Raw genomic sequence first — 18,877 nt, forward strand, 5'->3', positions numbered from 1 at the left:
AGATTTGCCGCTGATGTGATCTGGAGCATGACTCTGGGAAGACGAGTCTCCCGGAGGTCCTGGCTTGCCCGATGATGACATTCTAGGGAACAGCTCCGGACCCTGCCTCCCCCAGCTCTGGGGTTCTCCACCTGGGTTCCGCCGCTGTCCCGGAGGTGACATCCAGCCCCTTGGGCCTCAGCCTCCTGGATGCCGAGCCAGCAAGAGCAGCAGGACAGACAGGCCCTGTCCTCTGTTTCAACCAGAGAAGCCTCTTGCTCACTTTTTTTATAAATAGAACCTCAGGTAAGAACTCGTTCTTGTGAATGCAACTTCTTCTTTTGAAGTTTGAAGAACACAGGGGCGGCTTGCTATGAAGCAAAAGCCCTCAGAGGACTGGGTCGAAGCTAAGGACGCCAGACCGGCTTCTGCCGATGGTTTCTTTACCTTCAAATAAACATGGGGCTGCTGAAAGGACACCTTTCCTTCTTCGTTCTTCCCCTGACATCGCGATGGCTGCTCGGGGGTCCACAAATGCCCCTGTCCCAGCAGCCATAACCTTCCATTTCCTTACTGTGGCCGACAGCAGCTGTTTCCCCAGATCAATGCTCCCCATCGTCCCCAGTAGCAGGGTCTTGGGCCCCCCAACAGGAAGCCCCTCTGGCTCAGCTCAGCCCAAGGACTCTGTTGCCCCAGGGGAGGACTGTGAGCCCCCATGGAGTGTGGAATTCCCCATCATTTGCTTAAAAAGAATCTGCTTGCGGGGGCGGGGGGGGGGGGGGTGGGGGGGTGGGGAGGGGGTGCCTGGGTGGCTCCATTGATGAAGCATCTGCCTTTGGCTCAGGTCGTGATCTCCAGGTCCTGCGATTCCAGCACCTTGTCGGGCTCTGTGCTCAGCAGGGAGTCTGCTTCTCCCTGTCCTTCTGCCCCTCCACCTCAAATAAATAAATAATACCTTTAAAAAACAATCTGCTTAACCACATATTTTCTTCTGCTCTCCCAAAAGCAGGGCATTAACGTGGTGACGACCCTGCACGCCCCACGCAGACAAGGACAGCTCTGGGGACAGAGAGATACTAGGATGGGTCCCCACAGGGCTGTCCCACCGATGCGGACGGCTCACCTGCAGATTGGAACAAGTGTCTGCATCCGTTGCCATGTAAGGGGTCTGCCGTCCTCTTCTGTAGCAGAATCAGCAAATCCAGTAGTTTCAGAGTTGGGAGAAGGCCCGGGGCATTGACACCAGTTCTGGGATTTGGGGAAAGAAACTGCTTAGGGATTTCTGAAGTCCTGGGATTACAGGGAGCTGGAGTATGGGGTGGGAACATACATTCCATGGAGACGGAGAAGCCCATGGCAATGGAGAGCTTCCCTCCTTTGGGTGTGGGGTGTGCCACCACCCCCTCAAGGTGCCGCAGGGACAGAAGGATGCCCGCCAGGCACGGCTTGCTGGAAGGATCCGGCTCAGGTCCTCCAGCGAGTCTGAGCTGCCCTCTGACTCTGCTGACCAGGATCTCTGCTCTGGGGACCCCCATCCCAGTTCAACCTCTTCTGTGTGTAGAGAAATCAACTGAGCTCAAATGACTTGTCCAAGGTCTCACAGGGATTTAGCAATGCAGCCAGGACTAGAAGAAACCAGCACCCCAGACCCCGCTGTCTGTGCCATACTGCTCCTGGGCTGCTGATCTCTCTTTTCCTCAACTCGGAGCAGCAAGGAGACAGAGAAGGCACAGGAAGCCCTCGGGTGACAGATCGCCTGGAAATAGGATCCCACAACATCCAGGAATAAATGACTATCGAGCCAATGGCTTGATATCTGGAAAAGACCATCACCTCCCCTATGGACACCTGGAGCTCCGCTCTCAAATTGAATGTGTGGGGAAAGCATCAGATTCTCAGAAGACAGCATATTCTCCACTGTTCAGACATTTCTCCAGTCAACACCTTTCTGGCTGAAAAGGAAGAAAGCCCCACTCAGGCTCCTTTCTGCGGCTCTCTAGCTCAAGAAGGAATTCCACGATACGGCATTGCCTTATATTTTGGTCCCTTTTCTCCCTTCTTTTAAAATTCAATCACTGAATAGACAAGGGTCACAGCTAAAAATAAACCCTCATTTTCCTGGTGCTACTGTGATGTCATTGACCGTGCTCTCCAGTCTCCAGAATCAACACCGGACTCACAGGCAGGTGGGCGCACGCTGGGAAATTCAAGCCTCGGCTCGCCAGCAGCTTCTGGAAGCCTGTGGCATGGCTGTAGCCTGGGGGCTGGGCTCTGCCAGTAGACATTCAGCCTGATTACTGCTGGCCTCCAAGTCACCTCTCATCCAGAGATCTCACCCAGATTTGTCACCAAGCCCCGGTGCTCACATCTCCCCGTGGAGGGAAGAGTCAGTAACTGTTTTTAGCGGAAGGAAACCGAGGTTCCACCAAACAAGGCAACAGGCTGAGTGGTTGGGGCCGTCTCCAGCCAAGTTAGAGATAAAAATGGATTTTGCCAAACAACCAGGAACATCCACTTCTCTCTGTTATTCTCTGTGCAGACACCAAAAGACGGTCGGCACACAAAGGGTTAAAAGCGGGGGTAAATAACATTCCATGGTGTCGGCTCAGGACAGGCCATATTGGACATGAATAATAGAAAAACAGTGCTCTCACTTAGCTTCGTAAAGCTAGCAAATTTGTGGGTTTGGGTTAACCGAGGCTGGAATTCTAGAGAATTCCAGAGCTCCGGGAACCCAAGAGTGGTAGACCACGGGAATTTCTAGCGGTTGGGTTAGAAATCTTCAATGTCAGCATTCATGCTCAACTGAGCTCAACATGTTCGCCCAGTACATAAGGAACTTTGCTTCCATTCTTAGGCCAACAAGGAGCCCAGATGAAACAGAGGAGCAAAAAGTCTGTATTCATTTGAGACTAAAGGTGGCCACCAGTGATGGAAAGCACTCCCCGTGCTCCCCAGCAGCTCCTCCCACCTAGCGCTGGAAGGCAGGGACACCTCAGGCTGCAGGGACAAGGCAGTGAGCACACTGTGCAATTGTCATCCAGTCCATAGGCTGTCACGAATCCCCGGCTGGCTGCGTCTGAAGGCTCCAGCTCCCCGGGAGCTGGAAGCCCCTGGAGGGCAGGGACTCCCTTACACTCTTCTGCAGGTCACAGCACACATGACAACTGCTCCGTGAGCCAGGGTTTGGGCAGGGTGCGCCCCTTTCCCCTCCCCATGTGATCGCAGAACACACCAGGCAGTCGTGGGAGAAGCTGGGGAAGTTGGGTCCCTGAGAGGGGTTGGAGGGTCCGTCACTGACCCGCCCCCAGCAGCACTGGTGTGGTCCATTCCCCACTGGCTGGTCCATGGGGAAGGGTCCCCTTTGGATCTGGTGGTGCGGCTTGGCGGGAAGAGGGACATGGGGAGATACTGGCCTGGGGCAGAAAATCTCAGTTAAGGGGAGTGGGTCCTAGAGATGCCCCGGGCAGCACGCCGCCTGTGGTTAAGGACACTGTGCTGTATATTCAGACACTTGCAAGGGAGGAGATAGCAGTTTAATGGTATCACACACAAAATTACAATAGTAAGAATGCAAATGAGGGGCCCGGGAGGAAACTTCCGGAGGGGATGGATGTGTTTATGGCTCGGACCGGGTTGCTGGCCTCCCAGGTAGGATATTTGGCTCCAGACACAACAAGTTGTCCATGGGAAACGTGGACAGCTTTTTCTAGGTCAATCACACCTCAATAAAGTGCGTGGGCTGTTTTGTTTTGTTTTTTTTCCAGGAAAGAAAGGAAGAAGTGCTGAATGTAGAATGGAAGTCAGCAAGCACCAGCTGGAGCCCCCCAGCACGTGGACCCCTGCCACGGCCTTGAACCACAGCCCCCCTTCCCAGAATAGAGGCTGTGGTTGGACTCCCACCTTCCAGATTGGGCCCTGCATCCTACAGAGAGAGAGGTACTAGAAACCTAATTTCCGTGAAACCGAGTTGACCTCAGGTAGCACACCGCCATCATAGATGTGTCCGAGGTGCCCAGAATCCAGCTGGTCACTCTTCAGCATCATGGGGAAAACCCAGGCCTGGGGGCAGGACAACAGGAGCTCTGGTCATGGTCCCACCCTACAAATGTGTCCTTGACGAAGCTGCTCTCTGCACCGCGGCTCCTCTGAAAGGGGGAGAAAACAGTGCTTCATCACTAGACGTCTATGCAGAGGCAAGAGAGTTAAAATGTTAGCAAGCTTTGGTAACGTACACCCAAAGCTTCTAGAAGGTACTAGATTCTGCAGCATTCTCTCTCTCTGATTTCCCTGCTGTGCACTTCAAACATGTCCGTCAAGAGCTGAGTCTCCTAGCTAAAGCATAGGTCTGAAAATCAGAAATTCCAGCCCGTTTTTCTCTAAGTATTCCTCTCTGAAATTTGGAGCAAGTCTTGAGACCGTTCTCTGTCAATGTTTACTCACATGCAGAATGGGGATAATAGTGTCCCAACAACAGTGACTGCCCACCAGCTGAGTCCCTTAAAGCAATGAGGTCCTCCCACAGTGACCAGGAGCCTCACCAGAGCCGTGTCTGCAAGATTTCCAGGACTAGCTGTTACCTCCTTCTTGGCACAATAGATAAGATTATGTCAGAGTTTGCAAAGCCGGCAAAACTCTCCTGTTTCACCTTGATCCGGAGCTACAGGGGCTCGCTTCCCCTAACCATGGGCCAGCCAATGTAGAAAAACAATCCACTTCCGGGTTCCAACATAATCACCAGCAAAGCAGTAGAGGGGACAATCTTGCTTCGTCCAGTGGCAGTAGTGACAGCGAGCTGAAGAAAGAGAGGGGAGACGGGGCCAGGCCAAGGCAGAGGAAGCAGGAGCGATGGCCTCTCCCTGGACAAACCACCTTTTTTTTTGAAAGATTTTATTTTTAAGTCATCTCCACACTCAGAGCGGGGCTTGAACTCACAACCCCGAGATCAAGAGTCTCCTGCACACACCAGTTGCCCCTGGACCAGCCACCTTCTGCAGAGGCCTGAGGAGTCTGGCTGGGGCCCTCCTCCTGATCTGAAGAGCACAAACTCCCCTTGGCTTCAGAGGGCTTACTCCACGGTAAACGGGGGTTCAGAAAATAATGCACAGGGATATTCATTCCATGTATTTCCATGAACATGGGCTTCCTAGGTCTGAGTCCTTGACTGGCTAGCCTGAAGAATGTCGACGTGAGGCAGTCGACGCTTCAGCTTTGTCCCGACATCCGCAAGTGACAGAACTCATTGACAGGTGCAAACGTATGACACTTGAACATAAAGAATCCTCTCTTGCCGTCACAGGTGACAAAGCCCAGAGTGACATTTGTCAGCCTCAGCATGCCTCTCCTAGCCTGAGTTTATTTATAGAGGTGAAGCCTTGTGTCACCCTGTCTGCATTCTTGCCCATGTCCCTGTGATCCAGGGCGTGCTTAGGCAAGCTGGCTGGTGGACAGTAAGGGAGGTCTGGAATATTTATGTAGAGTCGAAGACGAACATCCTTTGGTATCTGAAAAGCGCGGCATTAAAAATAGCCATCCAAATATTTCATGATCAAAAGAGTCCGTTTCGAAGCCCTTTGGTTGGTTCGTATCCCTCTTTCATAACTGGAAGACTTCTTTGTGCCTGACTGCATCTGGGGCCAATGTCATGTTTGTTATGTTTATATAGTAACCAAAAACTCCGGATAAATATTTATGTAGTTACAAAACTTTTCACAGGCCCCAAGCTTGGAATAATCCGAAAGAAAACTAAACACTCCATTTTGGGCAGTCATAAATCCCCCGTTGTCCATGTGACTTGGACATCGGGAGAGGAGGAGGAAGCCCAAAGGGCTGCCATATGTCTGCCCTGAGCAGGCTCGGAGGGGTCAGGGAGAAGGGGGAGAGAGGAATGAGCTGCCCAGGCCAGTCCACACTCAGCGTCCCAACAGCTGGTAACATGCCGCGCGTCGTTCTGCACCTGTCAGCTGTTGCTCGGTGGACGTCTGTGTGATAAATGAATAATGGGGTCCTCGGGGCTCTTCTTACACTAAAAAATTCAGGGCATATGGTTCTGGCCAGTTCTCTCTCATCCCATGGTCCGGTCATTGCGGAAGTACATTTGTTCCCCAGGCCATTAAAAGGAGCATCATAGCTTTTAGGAGAACATGGAAGCCGACACCACAGGGCATTGGTCTTCGGGGACATGATCTCAAGAACCCACATTTGAAACCTTCCACAGCATCTGCTCGGGGTCAGTGAGGTGGGAGTGCAGAGAGAAAGAAGAGCCTACCAGGAGTTGTTCCTTTGAATACTTAAAGGCCAAGTGCACGTTGGCCGCGGTCATTGGTTGAGAAATTCCATGCTCCCGGACATGTACGTGTGACAAGGTGGCTGCGGGTTCCCAGCAATTTGGGGCCGGGCTTGTATAAAAGAGTAACAGCAGCTGCGTTTGCCTCTCAGGGTTGCTGTGAAGAAGGAGGACAGCAATCGAGGAGGTGCAGAGCATGGCGGGGGCACGGACGCAGTGGTCAACATTCCCCAGCTTCGGAGACGCAACCTCGCAACCTCGTTGCCCAACCTGCGAGGAAGCAGCTCGGGCCAGAGACGCAGTTAGCTGGAACTACCAGAAAACTCGGAGCGGAACGTCTCCACGAGGGCTTTGACCCAGAACAAGGATGTCTCTGGTCCTGTTCCCCGACAGCTCCAGCCCGGGTGTGTAGCCGTCTGTCCCCTCCCAGGAGAGAAACCCTTCCCTCGCTGGGGCTGAGTCAGCAGAAGGCTGGCCGCCCACGGCGGGGGGGGGGGGGGGGGGGGGGGGGCAGACTGAGGGGTCTTTTAGTCTTTGAAGAGTTCAAAGCATTTCTAGAGGCCAGGGGACGCCGGGTGACACCTGCAATAGTCCCCGGCGAGGGCAGTTGTGGTGTCCCAGGTGACGCATCTGTCCCCGGACCTGGGGAATCCCTGACAAGTGGTTGTGAGAGCCTCACATTTGTTCTCTGTCTGGAAGCCAATGGCTCTGGGGAGGCGGGGGGGGGGGGGGGGGAGGCGGGGGGCGGTGAGGGAGGAGGAAGCCAGACTGCCCCCTCCCCCGCCACTGGCGCCCTCCAGCCATCTCTCTCCTCCCCACAGAAGTTGTGGAGTCTGAGGGGGAGGGAGGCTCCCCCTTCTTTGGAGCAAGGAGAGGACTCTTCTTTAATCCTGTTTTCAGGACAGTCTGAGGTCTTTTTCCACTTTGAAATTCAAGTAAATTTCTCCTCAAAAGACATCGGACCCCTGGGGCCCTCTGAAAGAGCACTGAACATCACGGGAGGAGGAACTCATGAGGCTAACGGGCTTTTCCTGAGCATCTACTATGCACCTTGCGGTGTCGGAGGCCCTGTACACACCACTGCCCTTCCTCTCACAGAGCAGAGCCCCAGTGCCCTGCTTCCTGAGGGGCCTTGGCAGAATCCGCTTACCTTCCTTCCCCCCCACCTGCCGACAGAAGGCCTCCTGGGTTTTTAAGGAATATCTCAAAGCATTTTTTTCCTTCTTAAAAATAGTTCATAAAGTTTCCTGGTTATTAGAGTAACGCTCATTCATGTCAGAAAATGTGGAAAATGTGAAGTGCATTAAAACATGGTCATTCTACTACCCCCATAGAACTTTCCAAGTTTCTTGTAAGGTATTTTTCTGTGTATCTATTAATAATATTTCTTTTTCTTTTTTTCCCCAAAATTGAGAACTGGAAATTTTTTAGACTTAACGTAGACTTACAAATCAACTTGAGACACCAGGAAGCCTGTTTTACCCAGAGAAACAACCATGGACTTCTCAAGTTCAAGTACTGTTCAGAAAGCTGACCAGGCGGTTTCTAAGAGGGGACCAAACTTGGCAAAATGCCTGTTTCCCTCCCTATGGAGGCTTTTAAGTGCCCGATGATTTGTTTTTCTTGCAGTTAGACCACTTCTCAGTGTAACTGGTGGCTATTAGCATCTTTAAAAGTTCTTAAACCTCTTTGGGCATTAATCTTGTTCCAGACGTTACAAAAATTTAGTGACTGAAAATGGACATACATTAAAGCCTTCCCCTGCCGGCTCAAGGTCATGGGGGTTATATCTGCATTCTCTTAATTTAGAGCTTCAGCCAGACCCCATCAGAGGGATTTCACTTCCTTTATAAGCCAAGGAGTCCTTACTATGCATACAGTTCAGCATTTGAGGTTTTTGGTCAGCCTCCCAGAAAGCTGCATATGTCCCTTTGAAAGGTCAGTCCTCAGTCTGATAGCCCTTGGTGGGATTCTCTCATGGGCACGAGAGTTTATGCTCTGTTCTGAATCTATCTTTGCAGCAGAGACACTAACCAGTAGGCTTTTTCCTGCGTTGTCTGATCAAATGGAATTACTGGTGGTAGAGGCTGCTTTGCATGGAAGACAGCCTATAATCCTAAAAGTCCTCGCCGTTGCAGACTTACAGGCTTCCGGAGAGTGCGTCTAGAATTGCAACGTCTTCTCTGCCCAGAAGTATAGTTTTGACTGCCCCCGCCCCCGTGCGTGTGTGCATAAAAGATCCATGAACTGTTTTGGCCCTGAATCTAGTAAGAGCATGTATCACATAGAGACCCAGAATAGAGAATGCTTCATCCCTGAGTGTGGTAGAAACCCTTTTTATTGCTTCTCAAAGGTGCTCGATGGTGCTGAGGGACCCAATTGGCAGGCTGCAGGGCCAGGCCAGCGGCAGGGACCTTCGGGCAGCTTTTCCACGTGACTACGTGTCCGCTTAGCGAACGGGATGGACGCTCTATTTTGCCAGAGCCCTGTGGGCCAAAGATGGAAAGAATGTGGGAGCTGTGTCACGGACCACAATGGTGGCGTTCTGTGTAATTTAAAGACAAGATTCCTTTGCCATGTGTCACTCACCTCCTGTGTTAACTCCGTCAGTATTTCGTAACCACCAATTTTTTTTTTTTTTTTTGCCAGTGCCCACATGCAAGGATGGCCTTGCACTAAAAAAATAAATGAGAACAGCACATTCCACATTCTGATGTGTAGTGTAGCCGCATTTTCCACCCGAAGCCTCGATGCCTGCCCTTTCCCGTTCAGGAGACAAAAGACACAAGGCAGAGTGACTGGTTCTGTTACAGCTCCTGGTGAGAAGGGGGACAGGACGTCAGCAATAAAAGCAAAGCCTTCTTCCTTTTGAATCATCCAAACGTCCAAAGATGGGAACAGCCACCGGGAGAGAATGCCACACGGTGCTCTTTGATATAATTTTACAGATCGTCTATTTCCAATTGGAAAGTTCAACTCCTTTCAACAGCCAGAGTCAGAAAACCAGACTCACAGGGCCTCCATTGCGGGGACAGGACTTTTTCTCATGTAATGAGGAGACAGGAAGGGGGCGGACCAGGCTGGTCCACGCAAGACTTAACTGCTTCTTCCTGTCCCACCAGCCTTACCATGCTGGATTCTATCCTGGTGCTTGTCCCCTCACAGTGGCCAGACAGCGGCTGTGCCTCTGCGACCCATTTTTAAGGCAGGAGGAAGGGGACAGGGCCATGCCAGGCGGAGAGTCGGGCATCTGGGACATAAGACATTTCTGTGAGCCCAGGGCCGATTCTGCTGTTTTCTCCGTGACCAGAGCTGGGTCATGTGGCCATGTGCCACAGGCTGGGCCCTGACAGATGTCAACGGCTGTGACCCGTGTTCTCAGAGGCGTGGACATTGCAAAGCACCGCCGCTTATGGGACAGCAGTCCCAGAGTTCTGTGCATAGCTGAAATTGTCTCTAACGGGTTAATTCCCCATGATCATTATTATGAAAACACATTGGGTTTAAATTAATGGAAAAGTAAGACGTATTTAAAAAACCAGTCTGACCATCTTGACTCCACATGCCCCCCCAACTTAAAATCCTTTGGAAGCTTTTCATAACTTTTTTTTTAAGATTTTATTTATTTGAGAGAGAGTGGGGCAGAGGGACAGAGGAACAGAGGGGCAGAGGGAGAAGAAGACTCCCCAGTGAGCAGAGAGCCCGATGTGGGGCCTGATCCCAGGATCGAGATCATGACCTGTGCTAAAGGCAAACGCTTCACCGACTGAACCACCCAGGTGCCCCTCCATAGCTTTTAAGATCAAATGCAAATTCTTTTGACTGCCCTAGAGTCCGGCAGGACACAGTCGCTATTCATTTCAGCAGCCCTTTAACCTGCCTTTGAGCCTCAGGGCCTTTGCACCTGCCCTTCTACTCAGAAGCCTCTTTTCCCCCTCTGGGCCTGGCACCCCCTGCTTTTTCTTTAGCTCTAGGATGAAAGGTTCCCTAGGGAAGCATTCCCTGACCTGTCCGTCTAGCTTGAGGCACCGTGATATGAACTCCAAGTACTCTAATCTTCTTAGCACTTATCTAAATACTATTTGGCAGTGAACTGTTTCAAGTCGGCTTCCCTGTGAGAATGTTAGTTTTGTGAAGGCCCTAATGTTCTAGTTTCCTGCACCTGGTTAATCGTCTGCCATACGGTAAGCACTTAACAAATACTACTGGAAGAATGGAGAAGTTTGAAAAGCACGAGACGGATTTTGCTGATAATAGGCATTTACGCTATTCAAAGTTTGGTCTGTAAACCGATGCCAGTCTGTAAGACAGTGACAGGTCATCTGTGACAAGGATGGAAGCTGAAAGCCAGTGTTTAGAAACTTCTATAGCAGGATTCCTAGGTGGCTTAGTTGGTTAAGCATCTGCCTTTGGCTTGGGTTATGATCCCAGGGTCCTGGGACTGAGTCCTGTGTTGGGCTTCTTGCTCAGTGGAGAGCCTGCTTCTCGCTCTGCTTCTCCCCCTGCTTGTGCTCTCTCTCTGCTAAATAAGAATCTTTGAAAAAGAAAGAAATTTCTATAGCAATTTTTAAAGTGTTACTCAATGGTTTGAGAATTTATAAAAACATAGAATAAAATTAGTCCTTCAACACAGATCGTTTAACGTTCATTGCCCTAATAAAAAGCAAGGAATGTGACTGCACCTCTGTGTCCTCACCTGTAACTGGGGATGATGAGGACAGCATCATTGTAAAAAACACTGAGCCGGCCGATGCCATGCAGAACGTTTGGAAACATTATAGGAGAATCTGATATTATTCGGCAATACAGGAGAACGCCGGGCGGTATAAAAGAAGAAAGGGATTTTAAAAAATAAAACATGGTTTTGATTAAAATAACACTTGGGCTATAAAAGCCCAGGGAACAGAGATTGATATCAAAGGACACAGAGAACAAACAGCCCACTAGGAGGATGGGAGGCTGTGTGTGCCTGAGGCAGGCCGAGACCTGGCTCTGACCTCATAGCAAGAAAAATATTTGCACGGCAGAGCTGGCAAATTCGTGCAGAGTTCTTAGGTTGGAGAACTTGCAGAGAGGTAGGGATGGAGGAGGATGTGGGTTTTGCTCTGAGATTCTTCTCCAGCTCGGAGTAGAGGCCTGACACTCTAGCTGGAAGGCTGCATCTTCTTAGTTGAAGGTTTTAATGCAAAATGCAAGGATGACTTACAGGTTTCTTATGAAAGTCTGGTCAGTCATTTACACTTTAGTATGAAGAACACATTTGAGGGAGTCTGTTGCTCACTCACTCCTCTAACCCCACTCTGCCCCTGCAAATCCTGCCCATCATATTCAGCTCAGCGTACTTTAGGCTTCAAAAATCACCTCGGGGGCCTCCAGCCTTGCTTTCCCCCCTTCCCCGAGGACAGACAGATGGACAGACAGTGCCATGAAACTCAGCAGGTACTTGCATTCCGCCATCCACTGCTCCACTCCACGTGTGTTCATCTCTGCATTCAGGGACCACCCCTCACACTTTCCATCCCTCCCCCCCCGTCCCAGTACAGAGCTGCACACAGGACTGGTGTTCAGTGGATTCCCCAGGGGTGATGGAGAAGGTGAGGTAGAGACCCCCATGCACCTGTGTCCGTGGGGTCAGCTGGGGACGGTCATTAATTGGTGACCTGAAGAGGGCATTTTTGGGGGTGGGGGTAACCACACCGGAGGGCGAGGAGGAAGGAGCAAGGGGGCGGTGAGAACACGGCAGGCAGGAAGTACACAAGGAAATCCTGTTTCTTCTCTCTTTTTTCCTTCTCCTTCCTTACAATCGTTTTCTTTCCGTTTGATCGAGGTGTAATGGGCCCACCACCACGTGTAAGCGTGCGCAGCCCAGGGATCTTCCACAGTGCCAAACCCCAACTGCAGCCGCTTAGGTTGTCTGCATGTCTGGAGCTTGTGAACCCGCCGTGAACTCAGGCGTGCAGGCATCTTGTGGACACAGGGATTTTGTTTCCTTTGCATAAACCCCCACGAGAGGAATTGCTGGGTCATATGGTGATCTTCTTCCTCATGTTTTGAGGTACAACTCACATCCCCGCAAGCAAGGAGCCTGGGTCCCTTTGCTCTACGTCCTTGCCAACGCTTGTCTGTCATTTTATGCAATGAAGTCCTTTTTGAAAAGAGTCTGTCAGTGAAGAGAGGTAAGTGTTGGGGGGGGGGGGTGTGGCTGAAAGGGGGCGGCAGTGTCCGGACTGGAAGAGGCCATGCAGGGAACAGGCGGTGGGTTGGGGGTAGGGGATACGGTTACAGGTAAAGATGGAGGGGAGAGGCAGAGGATCGTGGTCCCCAAGAGGCCTGGGATCAAGGGTCCCCAGAGGAAGAGGGGCTAACCTCGGCTGGCAGGAGGGACCCCTCCTCTACCAGGACAGAAGGAAGGAAAAGTGGGTGAGGACACAGAGACGGAACAGTGGGAAAGAAATTGGGGGGGGAGGAGTGGTGACTCAGAGAAGCAAGAACCCTGGTCTCCCCTGGGGGAAGGCTGCCCCTTCTTCCCACCTCCTTCCCAGATCCTGAGGCTCAGGATTGGTCATGGAAAGAATGTGCGCAGCTGCTGCTGAGATACCAACAAAGAGTGTTCTAGAAGGTTCTCAGCACTCTGGCACCTGCTTTCCTGGCTAGCATGGAGCCACAGCTAACCCAGCAGGCCATTAAGTCTGCTGGCCATTATGTCCCTTGGTGCCTTGTGCTTTGGGGAGGCAGAGGCAACAGGAGAGACTCCCACTCTGCCTCCAAGGGTGTGGGGGGCTGGCGGGAGCCAGGCAGGCAGGCCCTGGGAGCCCACAAGGGGATATGTTCTAGCAGGGCTGAGTGCAGGGCTGTGGGAAGCCGGGTCCCATCCTCACAGAGAGCCACTGGCCACAAGACTGTCCCAGGCAGGGCGAGAGGCAGGGGCAAGAAAGAGCCCGGCATTTCCGGGGACTGGCAGTGGGGTGGCATGCCTGGGGGCAGGAGGGGGACCGCCAGAGGGCAGGTGAGCATGGAGCCTGGCCTCCAAGCCTCTCGAGTCTGGGTTTCATCCTACGGGAAGGAGGGACTTTGGAAACAAGGGCCTGGAGGGATGATGCTGGACGTGAACAGACGGGAAGACACCTGAGGCACAGCCAACAAGGCCTGTCCTCCACTGTCAAAGGGGACATGAAGGCATCCCTGTTTCTAGCTGGGGGGCTGGGTCAGGAGGGGCACCCCCGTTTCTAGCTGGGGGCTGGGTCGGGAGGGCCACCGGTTCATCCCAAGGGGCAGCAGGAGGAAGAACCAGCCTGTGGGGAAAATTGATGAGCTTGTTTTTAAACATGTGGACTTTGAGGGCCTGTGGGGAGCAGGAGCTACAGTAGGTGCTTGGATGCTGCGTCTGGGGCCCCGTGAGAGATGGGTCACCTGCCCTCAGCTCTGGGGGGTGACAAGCCACGGAGTCGCTGGGATGAAGGGGGGTGGGGGGAGCGAGGCTCCAGCAGGTGTGCACGCCCTTCCTGTGGAGGAGGGGGCCTCCCACAGGACCCTGAGGGCCGCCCCCTGCCCCGGGCAGTAGGACAGCAGTAACACTCACCCCAGCAGAAAGGATCTGTGTCCGGCACGGGAAGGACCCTTTAACCCCCAGGGCCCTCTATCATGCCCACAGCAACCCACTAAACGACACGCCCTCATTACCCCCATTTCAAAATGGGGCTGATTTTCAACTGTGGCCCACACAGTTGCCCCAGTCGCTCAGTGTCGAGGTCTGGGAACAGGAAACAGTGGCCATTGTCACCTTGTGTCCTCTCTGTATAGCAGGGGTGGGAGGTCAGCGGAGGGGTCAATGGGGAGAGCAAGGTTGCCCACGCACTGAGTGGTGGGACAGCTGAGCACCTGCCAGGGCCTATGCATGGCTCCTGGCGGCCCAGGTGGGGGGCACCTTGCTGCCTGGGTCAGGGACACTTGGCGGCCAGGGGACAGAAGCCGAGGACGAGGCAGCCACACAGCAACAACGGTGACCAGTCTGTTTTCACCTCTCAGAACAGAGGGTGGACCTGCCTTAGAGGTGTCCTAGCTAGAGTACCAATTTAGTTCCAGAAAGGAGGAGGCCAGCTGGCTGCCCGCCAGTACCAGCACAGGTCAGAACAACAGTCTCACCGCGTCTTGGAGAACGGAGGGCCACGCCTATGTCATTACCACCCTCAGAACCTTCCATCTGCTTTTGGATCCACCTTGTAATTTGTCCTAACATTCTTTTTGACCTTCTGAACCTCCGTAGTGTGACGTTTTTTGTCCTGAAATGTCCATTCATTCATTCACTCCACAAATGTTTATTCTGCATCAGGCAGCGGCCCCTCCAGAGCCAGGGGGGCACATCTACTTTGGTTGGACCAGAACGGAAGCGCCATGAATCAGGGACTTTGATGATTTTGCTCATTGCTCCATTCCTGGAACCTGAAACAGTGCCTGGCCATCATAGGTGCTCAGCAAATGTTTGCTGGCCACACAAGGTATTGACCATGAAGCCCCAGCGGTTTAAGCTTTAGCCCTCACTTTTTAGACCCTGTTTGTGCCGGGCCCTTCTGGGGCTCTGGGAGGGGCCCTACTATGGGCTCTCGTGGTGATGTGTTTTGTCTTTGTTTTTGTTTTGCTTTTAAGATTCTATTTATTTGAGAGTGAGTGAGTGAGCACAAGTTGGGGAGAGGCAGAGGGAGAAGCAGACTCCCCACCAAGCAGAAAGCCCAACACAGGACTCGATCCCAGAACCCCAAGACCATGACCTGAACTGAAGGCAGACACTTAACCAATGAAGCCACGCAGGCCCCCTGGTTTCATATTTTTATAAAAAATTTCAAAAGCTGTTTTCAGTAGTTGAAACCTCTTTCTCTAGCCCAGCTTCCCCCCATCACCTTCCCCGGAAGTCAAGGGACACTGGAGTGGCCATGGGCATTCGGAGACCCAGCGAAGAGGAAGTGGTGTTGGGAATACACTTAGTGTGGGCCACGGAGACCTATTTGTGTGTTATGCATCCTTCAAGGTGTGTAGCTGAATTGTTAGTTGTCCAGTACGGGAATGACTTCCAGGAGTACTTCCGCCCTCTGCTGTGGACACTCACGGGGCGTGTCACAAAGGGTCAGGGTCAGATGTGGTGTCACAAAACTGAGAGTGTCCTAGGCTCCTGGCGCTGGAAGTTTGTGGACGTTAGAGAAACAAGATCTCTCTTAAACAGGGTCTCCAAAGTTGTTGGAGCTTGGGGCCCCACAAAACCGGAGCCCTCCCCTTAGCTGGATGAATGGGCAGATCTAAGTCCTCCCTGCCTTGAGAGACAGTCAGCCCCTACTTTCCTTTGGTGCTTACAGCCCACAAAGTCTGGTTCAAGGTTTATGCTTGGTCCTCGGACATACATCAAATGGTCCGTCTTCCTAATGTTGCTCTGGTGAGAACAGCAGCTAGCTTCCAGTCAGATCTTCAGAAGTGATCCAACCATCCAGTTCTAATTGCCTTTATACAATAACCAGATAAATATCGTCACTGCCCAAGTCTTTGTAACCAATGATTTGTAAGCACAGTCATCCCACCTAAAGCAATGACTATTAGTAGATTTCCGGCGATGCTCTTCCCTCCTCCTTTCTCTCATTCCTTCTCTCCTCCTTTCCCTTGTTCCTTCCTTCCCTTCTCTCTTCCTTCCTTCCACAAATATATTGAGCCCTTACCATAATTCAGGCCCTGGGGATAAGACATTAAATAACACACAGTCCCTTCTTCAAAGAGCTTTTAGTCTAGACAGGGGAGAGGGGAGGGTTGACTGGCCACCCAGGTGATGGCGGTCCCCGATGCGCACGCCCGAAGGAAGGTGGTGATGTGCCGACGGGCGGGGCAGCCCACTTGGGCTGGGCAAGCCAGGGAACGCTCCTTGGAAAGGCTGAGTCAAGCTCTTGGCAGCGGTGCTGTAGCCCTGGGTGGAAGGGCGAAGGGACTGCATCAAAGGCGCCCAGAGCTGGCTGATCATGAGAATCACCTGGGGGAGCTTGGGAATCCCAGACCCACCCAGACATACTGACTCAGAATTTCAGCGGGTTGAGCCTTAGGAATCCACCTTAAAAAAAAAAAAAAAAAAAAAACACCCCAGGGAGGTTTTTGATCCACTAGATTTGGTGATGTGGTTGCCCTTTGTGACCAGTGGGGGATAGAGAGCCTGCAGGAATGGGGCATCCTGTGAGGCAGGAGAAGGGGGACCGAAGCCAGCAGGATCCAGGGACGGAGAGCCTCTAGGCTGCCCTGCAACCCTGCGGCTTTCTGTCCACATGGGGCGGGGAACGAAGAGTCCCGCCTCCACTTCTTAGTTCACGAGACAGCTCATTGTGTCATTTACCTTAAAAAAAAAAACCAGTTTTAGGGCACCTGGGTGGCTCAGTCAGTTGAGTCGTGTCGTGAACCCAAGGATCCTGGGATCGAACCCTACATCAGGCTCCCTGCTCGGCGGGGGGCCTGCTACTCCCTGTCCCCTGCCTGCCGCTCTGTCTACTTCTTCCCTCTATCTCTCTGCCAAATAAATAAAATATTTTTTAAAGTAAACAAATAAAAAACCAGTTTAATGTCGATGTAATCCCGTGCCGTAAAATCCAGTCTTTTAGAAGTGTATGACTCCGTGGGTCTTACTCTATTTTGAGTTGTGCCCCCATCACCACTCTTTAATTTCAGAACGTTTTCGACACTTTAAGAAAGAAACTTGAGCCCGGGAGGAATCTCTCTCCTCCCCTCCCTTCCCTCTCCCTTCCCCTCCTCCAGAGACTGCCCCCCCCCACCCCGCTACTTTCTCTCTCTAGACACCTGTCTGTTCTGGACACTTCACACACATGGGGTCACACATATGTGGCCTTCGTGTCTGGCTGCTCTCACTCAGCATGCTTTCAAGGTCCATCCACGTTGTATATATGCATCCCCTTCGATTGCTGAAGAATGTTCCGTCACACGGATCTCGTGTACCCATTTGTCAGCTGATGGACATCTGGGTGGTCTCCCCTTTTGGGTATTAGGACTAACGCTGCTATGCGCACTAATGCATAAGATTTTTTCTTAAACATAGGCTTTCAGTTCTCCCAGGCGTATGTGTAGGAGCAGAATTTCTGGGTCATCTGGAAAGGTCATGTTTAACGTCTTGAGGAAGAGCCGCATTGCTTTCTGAAGCAGTTACTCCCCTTCATGTTCCCACCAGGAGTGTGAGAGACTTCTGGCTTCTCCACACCCTCCCCGACTTGCTGGCAGTCCTTGTTTTCATCATAGCCATCCTCGTGGGTGAAGTGGTACCTCACTGTGCTCCCGATTTGCATCTCCCTTATGACTAATGATGTTCAGCATCTTTCCACGTGTTTCTTGGCCATGTGCATATCTTCTCTGGAGAAGTGTCTACTCAAAGCATATGCCCATCTCTTTTGAAAGGTTCAGACTTTTATTTTTTATTGTATTATATTTTGAGAGAGAGAGCGTGTGGGAGTGAGGGTGGGGGGAGGGCCAGCAGAGAGAGAGAGAATCTCAAGCAGACTCCACACCCAGACTCACCACCCTGACATCATGACCTGAGCTGAAACCAAGAGTTGGACGCTTGACCGAATGAACCACCCAGGTGCACCAGCCTATACCCATCTTTAAACTGCGTTTTGTTTTTACTGTCAAGTTGTAAAAGGTCCTTAGACGTAATAAATAGGAGTCCCTTATCAGACATATGATTTGTAAATATTTTCTCCCATTCTGTGGGGTGCCTTTTCGCTTTCTTAATGACATCCTTAGAGGCATAAAAGTGTTTTTTTTAAGATTTTATTTATTTATTTGACAGAGAGAGATCACAAGTAGACAGAGAGGCAGGCAAAGAGAGAGAGAGAGGGAAGCAGGCTCCCTGCTGGCGCCCCAGAGGCATAAAAGTTTTTAATCTTGGAGACACAAATGTATTTTTTCTTTGGTCACTGGTGCCTGTGGTGGTATATTTAAGAACCCACTGCCTGGGACACCTGTGTGGCTCAGTCAGTTAAGCATCTGCCTTTGGCTCAGGTCGTGATCTCAGGGTCCTGGGATCAAACCCTGCATTGGGCTCCCTGCTCAACAGGAGGCCTGCTTCTCCTTCTCCCACTCCCCGTGCTTGTGTTCCCTCTCTCACTGTCTCTGTCAAATAAAAAAAACTCTAAAAAAAAGAACCCACATCCTGATCCAGCCTCCCAATGATTTGCTCCTGTGTTTTCTTCTAAGACATTCGTGGTTTAGCTATTATATTTAGGTCCACTTCGAGTTCCTTTTTGTATGGTTTGATAGAGGGCGTCAACTTCGTTCTCTTGCGTAAGGATGCCCAGCTGTTCCCAATACCATTTGTTGGAAAGACTATTTTTTCCCTGTTGAATTCCCTGTGCCCTTCTTGGAAATCCACTAACCATACGTCAGGGTGGATTTCTGCACTCTGGACTACATGCCCTTGACCTATACCTCCATCCGTAGGCCAGCACCACCCTGTCTCAACTCCTGTCCCTTTGTAGTAGGTTTGGAAACCCAGAAGTATGAGAGAATGCCGACTTTTCTCTTGGTGGTGCTGGTGGTGATTTGGACTCTTCTGGGATTTCTATATGAATTTGGATCCGCTGT

The sequence above is a fragment of the Meles meles genome, chromosome 17 (genome assembly GCF_922984935.1).
Source record: "Meles meles chromosome 17, mMelMel3.1 paternal haplotype, whole genome shotgun sequence".
NCBI lineage: Eukaryota > Metazoa > Chordata > Mammalia > Carnivora > Mustelidae > Meles > Meles meles.